The 23863-nt window shown below is 40.7% G+C and overlaps 1 long non-coding RNA gene across 2 annotated transcripts; it reads right to left on the bottom strand.

Moving 5' to 3' along the window:
- Positions 1–21256: 21256 nt before the first annotated feature.
- Positions 21257–23863, bottom strand: LOC144370123 (uncharacterized). Of its 2 annotated transcripts, XR_013430064.1 has the most exons (4): positions 23637–23863; positions 22638–22849; positions 22377–22465; positions 21257–21793 (listed from the first exon to the last, which is right to left on the bottom strand). It is a non-coding gene; the product is annotated as an uncharacterized LOC144370123 (long non-coding RNA). The 2 variants fall into 2 exon arrangements; XR_013430063.1 differs by having other exon boundaries at positions 21257–22465; positions 23637–23858.

Raw genomic sequence — 23863 nt, 5'->3', positions numbered from 1 at the left:
TACCATACTTTGCAAAGCTGGCATCATGGAGATGTGTTTAAGAGGGGTTGAAGGTGTCCCCTGCAAAGTTCATGTGTTGGAAACTTAGTCTTCAAATTCATATGTTAATGGTATTTGGAGGTGAGATCTTTGGGAGGTAGTTAGGATCTGATGAGGTCATGAGGGTGGAGTCCTCTCATGATATTAATATAAGGATATTAATGATGGCATTAATATCTTTATAAGAAGAGGAAGAAGGACCTGGGTTGGCACACTTGCCTTATCTTGCTATATGATGCCCCCTGCCACATTATGATGCAGCAAAAAAGCCCTCCCCAGATATTGAGCAGGTGTTGATTCTATGCTCTTGGATTTTCCAGCCTCCAGAACTATGAGCTAAATAAGTTTCTATTTTTTACAAATTACTTGATCTCGGGTATTTTGTTATAGCAACAGAAAGCAGACTAAAAGGGGAGAACAGCAGTCTCTTGTTCTGTCCAAAGGTTTGTTGTCTAGGCTGGTGACAGTGCCTGGATTAGATGTGGGCATCTGACAAATTATTCTTTCTGAGACATGAAAGGAAGTGTTCTTGGAGCTTCTGAGAAAAGTTTCCTTGCTTTTAAGACAAACACAGGCCCTTTGTGGGTTCAACAATGCTTGGTTTTGCTGCAACCATTTTGTGACCAAGAGGGAAACTATGATGGCAGAGCAGATAGATAATGTCACTAAGGCCCTGTGTTATCCAACCCCTGGATATCTTCTTGTTTAAGCCACTTGAAGTTTGTTTCTTTCTTACTTTCCATTGGAAGTATTCTGATACAGGGTGAGAATGGCTGAACAAAGAACTGGGAACTTAATCCATGTGGACTAAGGTCCACTATGTACTAACATTTGAATGTGTCCCTGAATTTCATTCTCATTCCAACCCTATGTAAAAGCTATAACTGATGATGAAGCAGACTCATAGTGGATAAGGAACTTGTTTTTGACCACAGGGATTTGAACCCAGGCTAATCCAAGGGTGCCCCTGCAACCTCTACTGTGCTGTCTCACCAGCTTTGTATAAAAACATTTGTTGAATAAATATCAAAATGAACTTACCCATTCTGCATTTTACGACCTTAGGATGACTGAAAATATCTATCAAGCAAGTGTCATCTGTTTCCTATCATCAGGAGTCGAAGTTTGAGCACTCTTACCCACTACATCTTGGTATTGGGGTCACCAAGGAAAACAGCACAGTGAAACCCTGGATGGAACATCACCTTACTCACAGAGAGAACAAGATCCGCTTCAGTGGTGGACGGTGACCCCCATGGCCAGAGGGTCCCTCCAAGGAGCCAATGCAGGGCAGTTGGTCTGCACACAGCCCTCTGTGCTGTAGCAGTAGGATCCTCTCCCCTTCCTGTGGGTACAGATAGAGTAGTGGGGTTGGCCAGGTGCCACATCACTACAGGGACAGACAATTCCCCTGTGAGGTGACAAGCCTGGCACAGGCTGTAAGGACTCTTTTTTTCTTGGTAAGGAGGTGTCTCAGGCCTGTTCTCATGGGGCTGATTAGGGATGGAGAGTCTGCAGCGTGAGGCTGCCTATTATAGTCTGGGTCTTGAATGTCATCCGAAGACTAAGTGTTGAAGGCTTGATCCCCAGGGCAGCAAGTCAGAGGTGGGGCTTTGGGGAAGTGATTGGCTCATGAAAGCTGCTGCTCTGATCTCATCAATGGATTAATCCATTGATAGGTTCGTAACTGAATGGACTATTGGCGGTGGTGGAAACTGTAAGAGGTGGGGTATAGTTGGAAGAAATATGTCCCTGGGGGCAGGCCCTGGAAGGAGATCTCTTGTCCCCAGCTCCTTCCTCTCTCTATCACTGCCTTCCAGTTGCTCCCAGGTGACTAGCTTTGCTCTGCTACATCCTTCCACCACGATGCTCTGCCTCACCACAGATACATACTAGGTCCAAAAGCAATGAATCAACTGACCATGGATGGAAACCTGTGAAACAGTGTGAGTCAGAACAAATCTTTCCTTCATAAATGGATTTTTTCCAGGTGTTTTATCACAGCGATGAAAAGCTAACATACCACTTTTCCAACAGTGTCCCTCAGAATTAAATGGATTGCTGACAGGGTGCTAAAAGAAGGGGATGAACACTAAATCCAAGGGGCACCACAGAGATTTTGATCATTACCTTCTATAGGCAGCATCCCTATTTTGTTGTCTACTTGGTGAAAATTCCTAAGGTAGACATGTTAATCTAGTGAAATTTATAAATCCAGAATAATAGAAAGAAGAGAATAAAGCAGAAGATAAAAATGACCTATAATGCAACTTTTGTAGTTGCCCTTGGCTGAAATATACCCTCAATCTTTTTCTAAGCACATAACAACATAATTGGTATCATGTATTCTGTTTTTTTCTCCTCCTCCTCTTTCTTCATTTTTACAAAACCTGATAATGTGAGCATTTCCCCTGGCATTAAAAATTCTTTGAAAATCCTTTTAATGGTTGCATTTAAAATTCAGTACACTATAATTTATTCAGCCTTTCTCTTTTTAAAAGACCTTTAAGCTGATTTTTGTTTTTGCTATTAAAAATAAAACTAGAATAATTAGTCTATATTTAAATGTTATTCACATTTTTGATTATTCCTCTAGTGTATATTCTTTCATCACCGTCAAAACATACGAACCTTGTGAAGACTCTTGATTCATATTTACAAATTGCTTTCCAGAATTGCAAGGCACAGTCTTACACTTTCATCAGGGTGGGTTAAAATATTGTTTGGAGTTTTTCCAAATGTTTCCAATGACATTTTGTAGGCAGCTGTTTGTATGCACTTAGCATCCTATTTATCTGTTTGCTTATTTATACTCCTATTTAAAGCCTCTTTTTAAAATAGAATAAAACAGGGAAAGAATAAAATAAGAAATACAGAAAAGGGGACAAAGAGAAGTTGATATTAGGAAAGATAACACAAAACTGGGAGTGAGGAGAACCAACATGGAGGCAGAAGAAACAGCAACAAGACTCCAGGCTTTGCGGCAGCTGCTAAGACAAAGAAGGGACTTGACCATTTTTATGGCTCATGGGATCAAAATTCTCCAGTCACATGAGAAAAGTTCAACTATCACACAGAGAACTGAGACTTGGAGCAATTCACAGCCTCTCAATTATCTCTCTTTGTGGCAAACACATCAGTAAATTTCACAGAACTCTTTTGGGAACATTTCTTTACTTAGGCCAACATCAAAGGAATTCAGGAAACTCAAGATAGTGTAGGTATAGCACTGCTGGTCTGGCTTCCAGAAGAATGGATGCATAGATTCTTAGGTGTTTCCTGCTATGGTCTGAAGATTTATGTTCCTTCAAAATTTGAAATGTAATCCCAGTGCAATCATTTGAAAGGTAGGATCTTTTAGGAGGTAATTAGGTCAGAGGGTAGAGTCCTCATGAATGAGATCAGTGCCCTATAAAAGATCCCCAAAGGAGCTTGTTTGCCCTTTCCACCATATGAGAACATAGTGAGAAGATGCCACTTATGAACCAGAGAATGAGTCTTTACCAGAAGCTGAATCTGTTGGTGTCTTGATTGCAGATGTCCCAGCCTCTAAAATGATAAGAAATAAATTTTTATTGTTTATAACTCACCTGGTTTATAATACTTTGTTATATCTGCCCAAATGGATTGACAGAGTTTCCATTAAAGCATCAAGTGGATGAGTTTGAGGTTCATTCTTCAGCTGATAACACAATACAATTGGTTTAGGTGTGGAATTAATTCATGTAATTTATACAAACCATAGAACTGGGAATGAGATTGATCCTCTCTTATAAAATTTGAGTAGCCTGACATTAGCTAAAGTGGGAGACCACCCACACCTAACCAAGAAGTAGAGCCCAGGACAAACCCAAGGCAGATGTCAGTGAGGCTTGGTGAAGATGAAATGCTTGACTAAAGGACATCAAGTGATCATTTGATCAGAACTTTGCATCTGAGCTGGGTTCTGTCATAGGTTGGGTGGGCCCAGTAGCAATCCATCCTACGATGGAACTTGGACTTGTGGGATATAGTTAGAGCAGGATCAGAGGGCACAAATCACCTCTACTGTTGCTGCACAGGGAATCCCTGAGGGCCACATAATGAAGATGGGAAATCTCGAGCATGGCTTATGGTCTGCCTGTCAAAATGAGGATACTCATATGGGTGAAAGCTGAAAATGCATGGTGGCCACACTATAATTCTTACTCAGGGACAGCTTGACAAAGAGAACTTCAGGTAAACAACATGATCATCTACTTTGTAGGGAAAGGGAAATGGCCAAAGGTTAGAATATATGTGACTGAGAATATATGAGAATGGCTTGACTTGTGGTCATATCCCAGGAAAGAGAGAAGCTGGAGACTAGAGAGAAGAACTTCAGCATAGAGTCCTGTGGATGCACTTATAGGAGTGGGTTTTAAAGCAGAAAGATCTTTGCACTGCACATTATTATTTTTTTTAAGAGAGGGTGAGAGAGAGGGGGACAGAGAGAGAGAGAGAATTTTAACATTTATTTATTTTTTCTTAGTTCTCGGCGGACACAACATCTTTGTTGGTATGTGGTGCTGCTGAGGATCGAACCCGGGCCGCACGCATGCTAGGCGAGCGCGCTACCGCTTGAGCCACATCCCCAGCCTGAGCACTGCACATTAATACTCAATGAAGACCACTTACTACAAGAGAGGCATTAAACCACCAGACAAAATGACTTACCTAGTTGATATCAACCAGCCTCTGTGATTGGCTTCCCCAATCCTGGACACATGAGTGATCCAGTCATGGCAGCAGGGATGAAGGTCATGGACTGATCCAACAGCATGGATTTCACGGTCCAAGTCTGATCTAGCTACTGTGACCACTAAATGTTTAAACTGCCAAAGTCAGGGACCCATACCGAGTCTCCAGTCAGCTGGTCACTTGGTGGCAAGCTGATTACATTAGACACTTTCCTAGAGAGTAGAATCCAGCAAGTTATTTTGACAGGAATAGATACATATTCCATGTATGAATTTGTCATTCCCTCCTGTGGGAACTCAGCCAGCACCACTATCCAGGACCTTAGGGAATATTTGTTCTGCTAGCACAGAATCCCGGCATTATGTCAGAATAAGATACCCACTTTCCAGCACAGTGGACTCATGGCCAGAGCATCTATAGGACCTATCTCATTACCAAAAGCTGACAACCACTAAAGAGTTGGAGTGACCTGTGGAAGGCATAGCTATAACATCAACTTGGAGAGAGATTTTATAAGCATAGGGAATCATCTTCCAGGATCCAATATATAGTTTAAATCAAAGATGTTTCTAGGGCATTATGTCAACATAGGAAGAATACATAGTTCTGCAGACTAGTAGGAAGCAGGGGTAATTCTACTTACTATTACTCTCAGTGATCCATTTGTGTTTCCTATCCCTGTAACTAAAGGCTCTGACAGTTCAGAAGTCCTGGTTCCCAAAGGAAGAACACATCCCCTAAGGGATACAGCAATAGTGCTATTGAACTATAACCCATGGTTTCTTCCTGGCCACTTTGGGAATCTGTGTTCATGTAAAAAGTCACTATGGTTTGAATATGCTTTTTCTTCCCAAAACTCATGCTGTAATCTCCATTGGGAGGTATTAAGAGAATGGAAAATTAATTCAACTATGTCTAGAAGTGTGGTCTCTGAAAGGTGATTAGCATTATATGAAGTCATAGGGTGGTGGGTACCATGATTGAATCCTGGTGGTTTTAGAAGAAGAAAGCAGGAGACCAGAAGAGACAAATATACACACGTGCTCCTGCCATTGCATCCACCATGAAGCAACACAACCAAGGAGGGGTGGGACCCTTGAAAGGGCATGTGCCATGTTGTTTAAACTTTCAGTGAGATAGATGATAGATAGATAAGTGGATTAATACAGAAGGTGAATCTGCATCTGACCTTGATCACTTGAGGAGGTACGTTGCTGTTGCACACTGGAGTCAGTATGTATATGTGTGGAGCTCTATTTGGATCCTCTATTAGGACTCCTTTTAGTAATCTCTTAACTATGATTGATGTCAATTGGACAAAGAAAGATGCTCCATCCTGAGAAGCACATGGAAACCAGGGTCAGACCCCTCAGGGGTGGGAATCTAAGTCATTCTATCAATTAAGCCTTCAAGATGGGCAGAACTATAAGCTGGTAAGAAGAATTTGGAACAGATAGTGGATGAGCAAAATGATGAGTATCCATTGAGTACTGAGACCAGTAGCAGCAGCAAGTACTTCTTAGGGCCCCCAGGAAGAGGGGCCCCTTAGAATCCTGGAGGAGTTGCTCCTAGCACTTGTATGGAGTGGTCCTAAATGTGTAAGGGGATGAATTTGGCCGTATTGTCTTTTGAAGGAACTATCACTCAACCACATACATACTATTGGCAGGTAATTGTCAGCTATTAGCCTCTTCTAGGATTACATAGACTCTTAAGTGTCACCTCACCCAAGGTCATGCTGTCTTCTAAAGGCCCATATCTAACGACTGATTGACATGGAAGTATAAAGACCCAGCCTTCTTGCCCCTCCATACCCAACCCATTCTGAAGGGTCATTCTAATTCCAGATTGAAAGAATGAACAAGGCTTGTCATCGGAGCAAATGCCTGTTTATTGAGGAACAGCTCTGAATATTTACAGAACCAGGGGTGGTTTGACAGTTGGAATGGGGTGTTTTTGATTGGAGGGTAAGGATCAGGTGAGCCAGCAAGGCTAGTCTGATTGGTGGGTAGGATCGAGTGAGCCAGCAGGGCTCTGATTGGTGGGTGAGGATCATGTGAGCCAGCAGGACTCTGATTGGTGGGTAAGGATCATGTGAGCCAGCAGGGCTCACCATTGGATGGCTCTTCTTGGGGGATGGGGAAGTTAGTCTTTGGAGCCTGGGCGACTCCCAACACAGATACCTACTGGGCTTTCGTCTTCTGCAACGTCTTCCAATGCCCAATCCTGCCTCCTCATCCTCTGTACAATATGAAGTGCAAAAACAAGCTCGAATAAATGAACTGCCTGCTAAACTATACATCAGAGTCTGTTTGCCAGGGAACCTATCCTACAGCAACTTCTTTCCAGTAACCAAATGTCTCAAGTATAGGCCTGGCTGTGTACTAGATCCACATGTTTTAAGTGTTCTTTCATAGAAATGACTTTAATATCAAACTCTTAATTTTAATAATTATTTTCAGCAGAGTAAGCATGGCGTTAATTTAACATTATTGCCCGTTTATGGATGCACTGATTCATTGAATTAACATTTTTGGCACAATAATGATAGTAATAATGAAAATCACCATGTCAGGTACAATGCTATGTACTTTATATGCATTAAATTAATCGTAACAATCCAATGCAGAATATTATAAGAGTATCTCTGTTTTGTGCAGAAGGGAACCAAAATTTAAAGAGATTGTATATTAGCGAAAATCATAAAATTACTGATATTTGCCCAATTCCAACCTGGACAAATTGCAATTTTATATGATTTTGACCTGAAAATTTATCACCTTCACATAGCCCAATCTAAAAGCTTTCCAAAGATCAGGAAGTAAGTTCCAAATATATGCTCTTAACAACTTAGCAATTCCATGTGTCATGTGCATATGTGATTACATGACCTGTGTAACTCTATATCATGTCCAACCAGACAAATGAGAAGTTATACTCCATTTGTATATGATGTGTCAAAATGCATCCTACTATCATGCATAACTAATTAGAACATATAAAAATATTTTAAAAAGAAAAAGAAATGACTATTAGAATTTGAATGCTTAAATAAACAATTTTTTATACATCAGAGCCTACCTCATGACCCTAATGAGATATTCAAAATAATTTTGGACATTTTAACTTCCTTAATAACAGAAATATATGCCCTTTGAGAGGGCCAAGGTGTCACAGAACCAGGAAAGCTAATTGTTCTGTACTGTGAGCCATAAGACTTGGGCACAGTGCTGTCACTGGGCTCCTGCGCTGAAAGCGAGCATAACTCAGAAGCTATAGAGAACACCAAATCTTCAGACTGTGGTGTTAATTTTATGTGTCAATTTGGCTGGGTCACAGTAGACCGTTATTTGACCAAATATTATTCTACATGTTTCTGTAAAGGTCTATCTTAGATGAGATTAACATTTAATTAAGTAGATTTTGAATAAAGCTATTAATCCTACAGAATGTAGATGGGCCTCATTCAATCACATGAAGGTTCTAATAGAAAAAAATATTGACATCCCCAGAAGAAGAGAGTCTTCTGCCGGCAGACAGCCTTTCAACTTGAACTAAGACACTGACTTCCCTGGGTCTCTAGCCCGCTGCTTACCCTGCAGATTTTGGAACAATTGTGTGAGCCAATTCCTTAAAATAAGCCTCTCTCTATACACAAATTATTGTTTATGTTTCTCTGGAGCACTCAAATAGGCCCACACCATGAAACTTCTCAGAGTCAGCTGTTTATGTTCAACTCAAGGAAGAGAAGAGCAGAGCTATTCTAAGTCACAAATGCCTGGCCTTCCCAACCCTGGATGAGATGCGCGTCTAAAACCATGATATTTGTCCTGAGCTGGAGCTAGCTGGCTGTGTTTCAGAGAGAACCGAGGAAAACTAGAACAACAGCAGCTGCAGCAGAAAGAACAATAACCAACCTCCCCTCCCTGCCCCCTGCCTCTGCCACCACAAAAACCAGAAGCCAAGCCAACCCACTGAAAAAACAGAGTTTTGAAGCATATTGGTGCATCATTACTCTTAATTGAACAACAATTGTAATAGGACCTCCCAGTTTATCTTATTTGACAGAGAAATGAGAAGAGAGAATAAAGCAAAAAGAATTATGAAATATTACAATGCATATTTTAAAAGCATAATGTATAGATGGCTAACATCTATCCAAATTAATCCATTTGAGTTCGGATTCCCAGAATTTGCCATGGTTTCTGGCACACGACACACGGAATTGCTGAGTTGTTAAGAGCATATATTTGGAACTTACTTCCTGATCTTTGGAAAGCTTTTAGATTGGGCTATGTGAAGGTGATAAATTTTCAGGTCAAAATCATATAAAATTGCAATTTGTCCAGGTTGGAATTGGGCAAATATCAGTAATTTTATGATTTTCGCTAATATACAATCTCTTTAAATTTTGGTTCCCTTCTGCACAAAACGGAGATACTCTTATAATATTCTGCATTGGATTGTTACGATTAATTTAATGCATATAAAGTACATAGCATTGTACCTGACATGGTGATTTTTATTATTACTATCATTATTGTGCCAAAAATGTTAATTCAATGAATCAGTGCATCCATAAATGGGCAATAATGTTAAATTAACGCCATGCTTACTCTGCTGAAAATAATTATTAAAATTAAGAGTTTGATATTAAAGAATGGCACAGTAGCTATTGATATCTTGTATCTACTTCGTAAGGTCTTTAAATTGGTAATCTTGGTCTATTTACAATACTGCTGTTGATTCAGCTATTTTTTCCTCTGATAACTAAATCCATTTCTCAAGAGATTCATCCTTTGACAATCTATTCTTCTCTATCATACCTTGGGAAAAGAATGTCCTTTGGTTAAACATTTTCTATGGCTCCTTGATTAATTGGCAACAGCTACATAAAGCCTCTGCTTGCTTGTTGAAGTGATCACCCTTCTGTTAGGTGGGCATCAGAATGTTGCATCAGACAGGATACCCAGGTCTAGGGAATGCTGGTTCTGGCTTGATTTCAAATGAAAAATCCCACTGCTCTTTCTCCTTTTCCCCATGGAAGAAGAAGTTGCGTCTCTTTCACTCTTTGCCTTTTGATATGTCTAGTGATTTTGATTTTATTATTATTTTACTGGTTTTGATTTAACAAAAGATTTTTTCTTCACTTTAGTGATGGGATGGTGGTGCTCCCTTTTGGAGAGATCAATGGCCTTTGGCACTGCTCAAACAAATGCATTGCCACTTAAAACACACAGCAATGGGCTGTGAGCTATACATGGCAGGATTTCTGGTGTAGAAATGCCAGCTCCAGGACTCTTCAGTCCCTGGGCTAGACGTCTAGATTTTGCCTGAAGTGTTTGATTTTCATTTGGATGTTTAGCATTATTGTGTAGCTCTCTCAGCTTCCTTGGCTTCCAACATTTGTTTAAAGAGAGTCTGGGTTAATAGTTGAAGAGTACCCTATCACTAACTTGGCCCTTGAGAATCAAAGCATCTATTATGAATGGGCCCAGTAGAGGCGCTTCCCTATACAAAGCTTCCTTCAGCAGAATGCTGAAGACTCTAAGTACCCACAAAAGAGCATTATCATTTAATGTACCGGAAGCACTGACTGCTGTGCAGTTGAAATCTCAGTCCTCAGATTTTCCCAAGTTGGGGCAACATTGGTGGCACACAGAAACCCACAGACTCTGTTCTACAGCCTTTGCAAAGTTGACACTTGTTCATCGAATCTTTAACCAAACAAAAGCCATTTAAAGACAAGTCAAAAATGCTCTGTTCAGTCCTTAGGGAAAAGGAAACAGAAGACTCCCATGTTATAGAAATTTTCTCACAGTTTTCCATGGAAGCAAGGGTGGAATTTAAATTTAATTTTATTTGTGACAAAAGCAGATTCCCTGCACCTATGGTTGAAGTGCGGAATATACTTTGGGCTTTATCTGGCAATTGAATCATGATGTATTGAAGTGTATCTTTAAAAATAGTATAAATCTCAAGCTTGGCAGGATCCTCATTTTTTTTTTTCAGTGAGGATTCTTTATGGCCTTTTCACAGCTTAGAGGTAAGAGGGCAGGTTAGGGTTATAGGAACCTCATTGGATCTGAACATCAAACTGTGAGCCACACGGGGGTCAGAAACTGTGTGCCTCATTGTCTTTGCAACCCTAAAGCCGAGCCCAGCATCTAGCACAGAGTAGGTATGCAGTGAGTATTTCTGAATGAAAGAACGACAGAATGAATGAATGCCTGCAGATTTTTGGGGGGATCCACAAGCCTCTCAGATATGGAATCAAACTTCTAGTATTCTCTTCTCCAATGAGATCTGGAGTCTCGATTTGTGTGGTTCTTCTTTTCTTCCAGATTCTAAGGCAGGTAGCCAGACTCTAGCTTGCAAGTGAGTCTGCTGGGCAGACAACAATGGGGAACATTATTCTATTTTCACATGAGGCCCACTGCCTGGAGGAGCAGTTATGACAGCCTGAAGGAGGACAGAGCCTTCTTCCCTCCCCCCTGCAAAAGACTCCCTATCACTAGTCTCCACTGCCCCAGCTGGGAGGTGCCTGAGGGTCCTGACGTTTATTGCTAAGGGGCCACAACTCCATCTTTGTGTGTGTATATGTGTGCCTTCAATTAATGAATATTGGGCGGGGGGGGGGGGGTGGGTCTGGAATTTTCAAGTTGAACAGCAGAAATTTTGCTCCTATGGAATGCTCTCTCCCTACTCACTTCTTCCCCAGGGGTACACGCCAAATTAACCTCAGACCACAGCCCTTCCTGGGGCATGACTGGCTTTAATGTCTTCTCTGTGGGTGTAGGATTCTCAGGTCCCCCAGAAAGTGGGCTGAGGCTGAAGAATGAATCATAACTCAATAGCGGGAGGGTGTAGAGGAGAGATCCAATCAGTTTCACTGGGGGGAGCAATGTCAGCAGAAGCTAGCTCACAGAGAAACCAGGATCCAACGTAGCTCCAGACCAAAGAGTTCTTGTTAACATCTGCCTTCAGTCTGGGGCCAGCATTATGATGTGACTACAGTGTGCCCATCAGGATGGGACTCATGCCTTGAGAGGTCCATAGGCAAGTCCTGCCGGTGAATGAGCCCAGCAGGTGGACTAGAGGACAGACCACTGAGGTTCAATCCTGGGACAAGTCGGGCTCTCGGAGAGGGCAGAGATCTGTGGAGCTCTGAGCAGAAATGTAGAAACCTGCAGGTTGGTGCAGCGCCCCACAGTGGCATGGGAACACAGTAGGGGCTAGTCAAGGCAGACTTGCTGACTAGGGAGAGTTTCCAAAGGGATCCTTGAAGGCCCTCTGACATCGCAGGGTCCTGGCAAGGTAAAAACAAGGGCATCAGACATCAGCATCCATCAGCATCTGGAAGCAGAAATGCAGTCACCAAAGACTGATAAGAGCAAAGAAAACTTGCAGGTTCCGAGACACTGAGATCTTGGGTAGGCTCCTGGATGGAAATTCAGTTCCAATGGTTCAAGGCCTGTGTCAAGAACTGCACCTAAGTAGAATAACAGAGGTTTAGTTGGAAGTAAACTAAGTGTTGGCAATGCAGTTGGTTCTTCATCATTATCATTCCATTCGATAGTCTAGATCCCCAGAACTTGTTCATCTCATAATTAAAAGTTTATACCTTTTGACCAACGTCTCTCCATATCCCATACCCACCCTTCCCAATCCCCTAGCAACCAGCAGTCTACTCTTTGTTTGTATATATTTGATTTTTTTGTTTTGTTTTATTGGTACTGGGGATTGAACCCAGGGGGTGCTTAACCACTGAGCCACATTCCCAGCCCCTTTTTATAAAAATATTTATTTTTTAGGTTTTTTTAGGTGGACACAATATCTTTATTTTATTTTTATGTGGTGCTGAGGATCAAATTCAGTGCCTTGCGCATGCCAGGTGAGCGTGCTACCACTTGAGCCACAACCCCAGCCTATCCCAGCCCTTTTTATTTTATTTTATTTTTTATTTTGAGGCAGGAAAGTCGCTAAGTTGCTCAGGGTCTTGTTAAGTTCTGATGCTCCTGCCTCAGCCTCCAGAGCTGCTGGAATTACAGGCATGTGCCACATGCCCAACTATATTTAACTTTTGAAAGATTCTACTTATAAGTGAAATCACGCAGTATTTGTCGTTCTGTGTCTGGCTTATTTCACTTGGCACAATCTTTTCCAGGTTCATCCAATGTTGTTGCAAATGGTAGGATCTCTCTTTTTTAATGGCTGAATAGTATTCCATTCTGTGTATAGTATTTATTTATAAATATGATATATATATATTTGTATGTATATATGATGTATAAATATCCATACCTATCTATATCTCTCACATATTCTTTATTTGCTCATCCATTAGTGGGTATTTAGGTTCAAGAAACTGAAACTTGAAGAGCTTCAACAACTTACCCAAGTCACAGGGTCACATAGCCAGATGGGCAAACTGGGACTTTTGAACTCACACTTGTAATTCTACAGACTGTGGGCTTAACTGCTATACTGCATGGTAGAAGCTTGGTCCAGCAAGCAGGAGCAGGGTGAAGGGAAAATGACAGTGACTGCCAATTGGTGGTAGGTCCAGTCCCCCTGCAGACACCTTCACATACCTTACATCATTTAACCTGCACGCTACCCTTGTCCTCATTTTTACTTGAGATGAGAGATCTGAAGCATATGGAGACAAAGTGGCCTGCTGAAAAATCACGCAGGAATGAGGCAATAACCAAATGAATGAGGCTGGTGCACATGTCAGAGCAAAACCAGCAGCAAGACTGCCCGAGGCTAATGTGCCAAGGGGAAGGAAGAAACCTAAGAATTAAGGAGGTGATACTTGCTGTCCATTCAGGCCTCCTTAGTTCAAAAGCCGAGTTAATAAAGGTCCTCCAAGATAGGATGTAGGGATTGTTTTCACCTGAAAAACCCCAACAATGCATTTATTCTTCAAAATGAATGAATCATAGATTTAGTCTCTATATTGAGTTCATATTATTAAAACAACTACCGTGTCTCTGTGCGGAGGCAGCTAAATCAGCTAAATGGAGCAAGTGAAACCAAGTTTAAACTTTAGCATATGTGTCATTTCTTTTGAGTTGTTTAAACTTGGGTACAATTACTCATCATGAGCCAAGAGAATTAGGCAGGTTATTTCATGTCCTTTAAAAAATATTACAAAACTCCACAATTTAAAAATATTTTATGTATATAGAGATGCATAAATGGTCAAAATTTGACTTAGGTACTACTATTCATCAAGGAATAATCAATAAACAATAAATGTTTGTAGAGTGCCAATTCTTTTTTTTTTCTTTTTTTGTCGGGGGGAGGATACTGGGGATTGAACTCAGGGGCACTCTGCCATTGAGCCAAATCTCCACATCTGTTTTGTATTTTATTTAGAGACAGGGTCTCACTGAGTTGCTTGGCACCTCGTTTTTGCTAAGGCTGGCTTGGAACTCACAATCCTCCTGTCTCAGCCTCCCAAGCTTCTGGGATTACAGGTGTGTGCCACTACACCTGGCTTGGAGTGCCAATCCTGGGTCTCTTGTTACATTATCCCTGAGACTGTAAGATCATCTAGTGAGACTGTTTAGATGAGTGTTTCTTTAAGTATCTGGGAAGAAAGACCAATGCAATACATTCTGATCCATCATGGACATATATTTGGTAACATACAATATACTAGGTTATGAGAAAAACGATCACATAGTTGGATGTCATGCCAATATGAAATTGCTGAAAAACGTTTATAAACACTGAATTTTCATTCCTTTCTTATTACAGCTATGGTTGTGGACTGGCACAGTTGAGCAGACCATAGTTCCTGCAGCCCTTATTTAAACAAGGCAGGATCACTCCAGACCCATCTTAACAACTGAAAAACTACCTTTTGTTGCTTTTTCTTTCTACTTAAACTTTTGGCTTATCTTATCAGGAGACCTTTCCAGTCCCTGATAAATGATTTAAAGAACTGAACTCGAGGTAAATCATACTTGTTGCAATTTAGACATCAGGGAGACATTCTTCCTTCAAAGACCAACCTAGAAAAAGGCCCCGGAAGAGTGAAAAGAGAAGATATAAAATGTAAGCCATAGCTGGGGGGAGGGGATGTGGCCAAGGTTATACTTGAAAGAAAGGATCACAAAGGGTTAAAACCCACTTTTAGAGGAAAACCGTGATTCTTATAAGATAGCCACAAATATAATATTTGGCTTGATGAATTCACTTAGGTACAGACAGGATATCCATTTTTGAAGAATTGTCCTTCTTGGCACTGTTCTTGATGACTTGGCAGAAAGCTAATTCACAAGAACATATTTTTTTTTTAAAAAAAAAAAACTTGGAATGAAGTTAATGGAACATTTTGGCAAGAGCAGAAAACAGGGCATGAGACTCAAAAGATCAGATTTTACTTTTCCCTAGATACTTATCCCAGAGCAAAAGCAAGAAAAGAAAAAGAAAAAATAATAATAATGAGAGATTAACTTAATTATCTTTTTTAAAGGCACCACCTAGAAAAAAGTTCTAAATGCAAAAGTCAAATTCTAAAGTCTCAATATCCTTGAAATGTCTAGAAGCAAAATCTTTTTCCCCCAAATCAGGAAAAGTATCCTATCTTCCACTTCTAATGCTTTATAACTCAAGGTACCTAAACATGGGACCCACAAATATTAGGGGGCATTTATTAATTCACTGTGATGGTTAGGAAGCTGAATCAAGATTTTGAGGGTTTTGGTTGTCTACTGTTACACCAAAACCAGTGACTTAAAAAACATCATTTGTTTTATCTGAATTCAGCAATCTGGGCTGAGATCAGCTGGGCAGTTCTTCTGCTGCTCTTTTCTGAGGTCTCTCTTAGGTACTGCCCTCTAAGGCATTCAATGGAACTGTGACATTCGGGAAGTCTTTACTTCACATATTTTATGCATCTCACATGGTTGGACTTTCTTACACCTTAGAATCTGCGTTCAAAAGAGAAACAGCTTACTAAGCTCTGCTTGCTGAGCAGGTGATCCTACTTGCTGATGTCCCACTTGCTGAAGCAAGTCACATGACCCAGCCCAGACTCAGTGTAAGAAGCAATAACACAAGGGCATGAATTTTGAGAGGTGCAATTCATTGGGGTGCAACAATGTAACAGTGTATCATGCTAATGGAAAAAAATGTAAAGGTTATAAAATGTAAATTCTATTTTTTATGAATAAGGCAGAATTAGGCTAACTAGAAAATCAGCTGATGTTCTAGAGTTTTATAGAATAGTATTTGGAGATGCTTTTAGTGGTTTGTGGACATATATAAACTCACCAGATTAGATGGGCCAAGCATAATGATAAACTCACAAGTATTTATTGAGTGCCTAGTAAGTCATTATCACTAGGCAAAGTGGTGTGCAAGATACATTTTTACTTGAAGTCAGCAATGGGGTTGGAGAATATCAATAGTAAAAATGATGTTGAAAATAATTTAAGATAGAATATAACTAATTGCTACATTTTTATCAATACAGGATGTAAATTAGTAAAGAATTTCAAACTTTTAATCATGGCTTATTCAGATTCAGCCTTCAACACCTGGAGAGGTGGTCTTAGAACCCATTGAGAATCTAAATCTGAGCATGTGCACAGCTACCCTCTGGTTCGACTGGCCCTTCTCTTGGAGATGAAAGACACTGGCCCCATGGATGCAGAGATCAAGAGAAATCAACAGCTTCAAGAGAGTGATTAGATTTTCTCAAACCTGAGACCTTGTCCTTTGAGAAGGCAGGGCCCTTGAAAGTCAATTTGTCAGCTGGCTTCTTTGTCTTTCATAACTGATGGTCTAGCCACAGGGCATCGTTCAACGACCTGGGGAGAGGCTGAGAGCTGCACATTGGTGAGGAATGGTTGGAAATGTAATGGCATGCGGAGCCTCAGATCCTCCTGGATTCAGGGTACTGCAGTCCAGGGAAGAAAGAAGACTGTTTCCACTCCAGGCTCTGCTTCTGCTTTTATTCCATGAATATTTATTAGGTACCTACTTGTATGCCAGATATTGTGCTAGATTACGGGGATACAAAATGAGTTAAACCTGTTGCCTGCTCATAGCCTAATGAGTGGCAGATATCAGCACTGCGATAGAGGCATGAATGTAGGCTGTGCCAGCTCAGTGATAGGAATGGCACTTAGGGTGAGTGGAGTGTCCACAATGGGGCCAGAGAAAGCCTCCTGCCTTAAGGTTTTCCAAAGAAACAGAACTGGTAGGATACACAGGGTAGACAGACAGACAGATACACCATTAGACAGATACAGAAGAGGGTTAATTACAATAATCAGCTCATGTAATTATGGAGGCCAAGAAGTCCCTCAATATGCAATCTGTAAGCTGGAGAATCAGGAAGGCAGGTGTGTAATCAGCCCAAGTCTGAAGGTCTGAGAACCAGAGGATCTAACTGTGTGACTCTCAGTTCAAGGTGGAGGCCCCAGAATGGGGCAGGAGTGTGGTGATGGGGAGGTACTGGTGCCAATAAATCCCAGAGTCTGTATGCTGGAGGACTAGAAACTCTGCTGTCTGTGGGCTGGCAAAGATGGATGTCCTAGCTCAAGGCATCTTTGTTCTGTCCTGGCCCTGGGTGTGGCAGAGGAGGACTGCCCCCATCATCGGTGAGAATGGATCTTCTTTTTTCAGCTACTGATTGAAATGATTTTTTTTTTGAAAACACTCTCACAGACATGCCCACAAATGAAGTTTTACTGACGATCCGAGTACCTCTGACTCTAGTCAAATTGACACCAAAAATTAACCATTAAACCTGTCAAACATGGCAATTCCTAAATTAGATTTTGAAGAATACATTGGAGTGATACAGCGGGGTAAGTGGAGAAGGGCACTCCCAGAAGAAAGTAGGACTATGAGGAAGGTCGTGGAGACACATTGTGGAAAGGGGACAGTTAGAAAAGCCTGGAGAAGAGGGTACAAGGCGAGCAAGTGCGGGGGGCAGAAAAGAAATCCAAGGTCAACTGAGCCTACTGGACAGCACGGAGAGCACTTTCAATAATGATGAAAACGTTCTATCATTTTTTTTCTATAGAGTATGAGAAGCCATAACCACAGGACTACTTGAAATGTGATCAGATAAATTCAACTTTCAACTTAAGTGTAGATATCCAGATGTGCCTCTTGGCTGACATATTGGGTAAACTGGCTCTAGAAAAATCTCAGTGGTGGCAGTGGGGAGTGTGAATTGGATGAAGGCAAGAAGGAGGGAGAAGACCTTGTAACAGTTTAGGTATGAAATAATGTGGTCTTTAACTACTTTACCATGAGGATGAAGTTGTGCCTGACTTGAGAATTACTTAAGAAATAAAATGGGGGCAGGGGTTGTAGCTCAGCAGTAGAGTGCTCGCCTCCCACCTGCGAGATCTTGGGTTTGCTTCTCAGCACCGCATAAAAATAAATGAGTGAAATAAAGGTATTGTGTCCAACTACAACTAAAAAAATAGATATTTAAAAAAAGAAATAAATGGACAGAATTTGGTGTCTTTTTTGACATGAGAAATAAGGCCTGATCATAAGAAGAAGACGGGTGATCAAGAGTAGGGCCAAATAAGTGTACTTAGGAGGAAGAGTTCCAATCTGGAGGCTTGAAAGCTGAGCAGTACAGCTTGGATTACTGGTGGGCAGTAAGCAGTCATGGAAACCACTTTTTTTTTTTTTAAAAATTTCTTTCTTTTTTTGTTCTTTTTAGTTATACATGATAGTAGAATGTATTTTAACATATTATATATAAATGGAATATAACTTCCTATTCTTGTGGTTGTACATAATGTGTAGTTACACTGGTTGTATGTTCCTATATGAACAAAGGAAAGTAATGTCTGATTCATTCTATTGTCTTTCCTATTCTCATCCCCCTTCCTTCCCTTCATTCCTCTTTGTTGGATCCAATGAACTTCTATTCTTCACTCCCCACCCCTTACTGTGTGTTAGCATGCAAATATCAGAGAGAACATTTGGCCTTTGATTTTTTGGGAATGGCTTATTTCTCTTAGCATGATATTCTCCAGCTCCATCCATTTACCTGCAAATGCCATAATTTCATTCTTCTTTAAGGCTGAGTAGTAGTCCATTGTGTATATATACCATATTTTCTTTATCCATTCATCTGCTGAAGGGCACCAAGGTTGGCTCCATAGCTTAGCTACTGTGAGTTGAGTTGCTATTAACACTGATATGGCTACATCACTATAGAATGCTGATTTTAAGTCCTTTGGGTAAATGCCAAGGAGTGGGATGACTGGGTCAAATGATGGTTCCATTCCAAATGTTCTGAGGAATCTTCATACTGCTTTCTAGAGTGGTTGCACCAATTTGCAGTCCCACCAGCAATGTATGAGTGTACCTTTTCCCCCACATCCTCATCAACATTTATTATTACTTATTTTTTTTATAATTGTCATTCCGACTGGAGTGAGATGAAATCTCAGTGTAGTTCTAATTTGCATTTCTCTAATTGCCAGAGATGTTGAACGTTTTTCAAATATCTGTTGACTGATTGAATTTCTTCTTCTGTGAAATGTCTGTTCAGTTCCTCTGAGCATTTATTGATGGGATTATTTGTGTGTGTGTGTGTGTGTGTGTGAAGTTTTTTGATTTCTTTATATATCCTAGAGATTAGTGCTCTATCTGAGGTGTAAGTGGCTAAGATTTTCCCCAATTCTGTAGACTCTCTAGACTCTCTCTTCACGTTCTTGATTGCTTCCTTTGCAGTGAAGAAGCTTTTTAGTTTGATACCATGCAATTTATTAATTCTTGATTTTACTTCTTGTGCTTTAGGAGTCTTGTTGAGGAATCTGGTTCCTAAGCCAACATGATGGAGAGTTGGGCCTACATTTTCTCTAGTAGGTGCAGGGTCTCTGGTCTAATGTCAAGGCAACATCTTGATTTGGCATCTTCTGCTGCTCTTCTATTAATATGCAAGATGGATTGTAAGGGAGACAGAATGGTCATAAATAGAGCAACGTAGAAGCTATGGCAATAATTTTGACCTGGATGAAAGTTAATTCAGGCTAATGATAATCAATGTCATTGAAACATAAGGCATTACGGAAAGAGTCAGAGAAACCCATGTTTCTATTCTGATAAGTGAAAGGGAAAAGCTAATTGATGACTATTAAGCACTTATGAGTTAAGTACTATGCTAAATACTTTCACAAAAAACTTACCTCTGGGATACCTGAAAAATTGGTGATATTACTGATAGAAATGGATTGGCCCAGAACAGGGCATAGTCAGGAGAATTCCATTGCATATAATTTTAACAAGAGTTCTATTCTAAGTGACGATCTATTTTTTCTGTGCATTTTTGTTGAGGAGGTGAGAAAAGAGAATTAGAGATGTGTAGACTATAGGTTTTAAATAACAATACTACATCTAATTAGTTTATCTGACTGATAAACTATTTTAGGAGATTTCTTTTATAAAGGATAGTTTCAAGGCAATAGACAAATGTTAATTTATTTGTTCCACATGAATAGCAGTAGCTAAAAGGAATTTATCCTTCAAGGTCAATAGGAAAATACTTCAAAGAATGTTAAGCTTAAAAGAGTGCAAATAGCAAGCAAAAACTCATCCAAACAAGTATTTAATGTTATCAGTTTAGCAAACTCAGGGAAACACAGTGCAATATTCCAACATAATTTAAAAATAAAAATGTTAAGGCTACTTAGGTTTTGAGATGAAGGAACTGAAGGTTTTAAAAAAATTATGACCCATGCATCAATTTGATTTTAGGGCTTTGATTCACTTTTTTATTGATTATTGAATACTTCATTATGAGGGTCTTCTTTCTATTTGCATATGTGCAAAAACAGTATAACAAAAGTTATTCAATTAGATGTATTAGCTAGGTACACTAACTACTTTAACAGATGATTCCCCAAATAAGGGTAGATTAATTCAATGTAAGTCTATTTCTCATTACGTAACAGTCCAATACAGGCACAGGTCGGGTGAGGGGCAAACATCCATGTGGTGACTCAGAGATTCAGACTCTTTCATCTTGTGGGTCTGCCATCTCCTAGGGCCTCAGAATTCTTTGCTTCCGGGTAGGAGGAGATGAAGTATGAAGTAACACGAGAGGTTTTTAATGAATTGCTTCTGATCACTTTCCATTGGCTCAAAAAATATGGCCCCAGTTAGATGCAAGTAGAGCTGAGGAATTCAGTCTCAGGGGAGGCAGCCACTTCTCGGGAATAACTCCACACTATGGAACTGCACACTGCTCCAGTCCTTGGCAGACAAACCATGGACTCCGTCCCACTCCCATCTCCCCTCATCCCTGAGGGCCATGTGTCATGGTGTGCTATTTTTCAATTATTTTACATGTCTGCTGCAACCATGTCCTGGCTAGCTAACCATCCACTCCCAGAATGCCCTTTGGAATTGACTTTTAGAGAAAACACACTGAGTGAGAAGAAGGAATAAGTGGTAAGTTCCACAAAGATAGGTTTTTTTTTTTTTTTTTTTTTTTTTTTTTTTTTTTTTTTACAAATCTAGACTAAAAAAAGCACAGAGATGAGCAAGCTACATTGCCTTCTTAAGAAGTGTTGATACAAGCGCCCTCATTTGTTCTGTGAACTTCTCAACATTAAGAGATGGTTTAGAGCATTAGGTGATGGGAGACATCCTTGATGATTATATGTGGCTTGCAAAGTTATCTCTTAGCCCTATGCTCTAGGACCCAAATGAAATTAATTCAACCTAAATTTTGACAAATATCGACCAACCTGCTACTCTGTGTAAGGTACTTTTTGGTGATTTTACATGATACGGAGAATAAAAACCCCTTGTGTCAGCCCCTGTCCTCAGAGTCTATAGCATTTGTTCTTAAATGGCTTGTGTCAGTTTTTTGTTACTGTGACGAAGTACCTGAGATAATCAACTTTAAAAAAGGAAAGGTTTCGGAGGTTTTAATCCATGGTCTCTTGGTCCTGTTGCTTTGGGTGTATGACAGTGAAATAAATCATGGGTGGGGGGAACATGGCAGGGGAAGGCCTGTTCACCTCATGGCAGACTGAAAGCAAAGAGAGACACAAAGGGGTTGGGACCTCCACATCCCCTTCAAGGGCTCACCTCCAAGGACCGAACTTCCTTCTGCTAGACCTCACCTCCTAGAGGTTCCATGTCCTCCCAGTAACAGCCTGGACAGGGAACTAAGCTTTTCACACATGGGCGTTTGGAGGATGCTCCAGTCCAAACTAAAGAAAGACCCTCTATTGGGCCTGCTTGGCAGATTCTTTCTAAAATGCATGCCTCTGACGTGATGTGTTTCAGAACTAGAAACAAAGTACAGTGGGATGAACACTGGGCGGCGATGTATTCTTACTCCGCTCACCCTGCTACCTAATGGAATTCAAATCCTTAAACTTAAGGCCACCAAGAAAACAGAAAAAGTGAAAATGATACAATAACACCTCTCCCAGGCTGCTTTCTAAGTTTTACTTAAAATCTCCACCAGAGTAATTCCTGACTTTATATCAAGAAAATAAAGACTCCATTCCCTAAATCCCCACTAAGCCAGAGCAAGACAGTTTTATTACTTACCAACTTATTTTTACTCATCCATAAAATGAGAATAATGGCTTCCACCCACTTACCTAGCTCTGGGCTGGTAGGAAAGAAAAGGTGCTATTACATAGGTGTAGGCTTTCTTTTATCCTAGAATACTGCTTGTAGTAACACACTCCTAGGGCAGGAAGAAAGAATACCCCTTAATAACAATTGTATAAAATTACCTACTCTGCCCAACTGCAGGTTTCACACAAAGGCCAAACCCGAGTGTGTGAAGCAAGAGCTGGAGAGAAATTCATGCAATTGGAATGTGAATTGTTCATAGGGTCTTTGGCAGAACCACCTACCAGGGAGTGCTCTAACAGGAGGTCCCATTGTCAAGGTTCCAACGGGAGCTGAAATCTGCGTGCAGTGAGCCAAAACACTGGCTACAATCAGGCCGAGAATTCCACTCTGGTTTGGTTAACATTGAGGATTCTGAGCTCAGAAGATGAATCAGACAAAGGCCACGCGTCGATTGAGTCTCTCACTCTTTCACAAGGAGCCCTTAGACCTGAGGCTAGGAGAGGGGAGGAAGAGGGAGGAGGCATACATAATCATAGGCAGGCACATGGTGGATTCTGGAGACCATTTCATGGTAATAAGGACTTAAGTAAGTCCCTTAACCTGGTCTTCCTTATCTGTCAACAAAACTGAATGATTTTAGATTTGTGTTTCCTGATGCCCAGGATTCTAGAGGAAATTCTGTCTCCAAGATGATTAATAGAAAAGCTGCCTTAGAGTATGGCAAATGGCCTAATATTGGGGTACACTTTCTTCAGCCTGAGCTGGAATAATTTTAGCTCAGCACGGTCGTGCTAATTATTTCATGCCAATCAAAAGCCTACATTTGGGCCTGGCGCAGTGGCACACACCTGTAATCCCATTGGCTCCGGAGGCTGAGGCAGGAGGATCATGAGTTCAAAGCCAGCCTCAGCAAAAGCGAGGTGCTAAGCAACTCACTGAGACCCTGTTTCTAAATAAAATACAAAACAGGGTTGGGGATGTGGCTCAGTGGTCGAGTTCCCCTGAGTTCAATCCCTGGTAACTCCCGCACCCCTGCCCCAAAGCCTACATTTTCAATTATGTAGATCTTTAATAACATGGAAAAATATTTGTTAAAAAATACTGTTGAGGCTGGGGATGTAGCTCAATGATAGAGCATGTGCCTTGCACGTATGAGACCCTGAGTTCAATTCCTAGTGAAAAAAAAAAAAAAGAACAAGAAAAAGAAATACAGTTGGTGAAATTCTTTCAAAGCAGAAGGTCATATACAATGGTGGGGTTCCAAAAGATGCTTTCCTTACCTATGAGGGTTGCCATGAATCCAACCAATGAGACAGCAGAATTTGTTCATCGTCTATTTCCCTCTGGAGGCCACAGGTGTGTGGTATTATAAGTAGAAATGCCTTTCCTTTTCCTGTCTTGTGTGTGTTCTTTTCATTGCTATTTGTGATCCACACTTGCTCTTGGCCTAGAATGAGGTCATGGCTTTCTCTGTGAAGTGATGATGAATGAGGAAAACTTGAAACCT

This window comes from Ictidomys tridecemlineatus, chromosome 13 (assembly GCF_052094955.1).
Source record: "Ictidomys tridecemlineatus isolate mIctTri1 chromosome 13, mIctTri1.hap1, whole genome shotgun sequence".
NCBI lineage: Eukaryota > Metazoa > Chordata > Mammalia > Rodentia > Sciuridae > Ictidomys > Ictidomys tridecemlineatus.
Note: the sequence above shows the minus strand (reverse complement) of the source record. Positions and strands in the feature narration are given on the sequence as shown.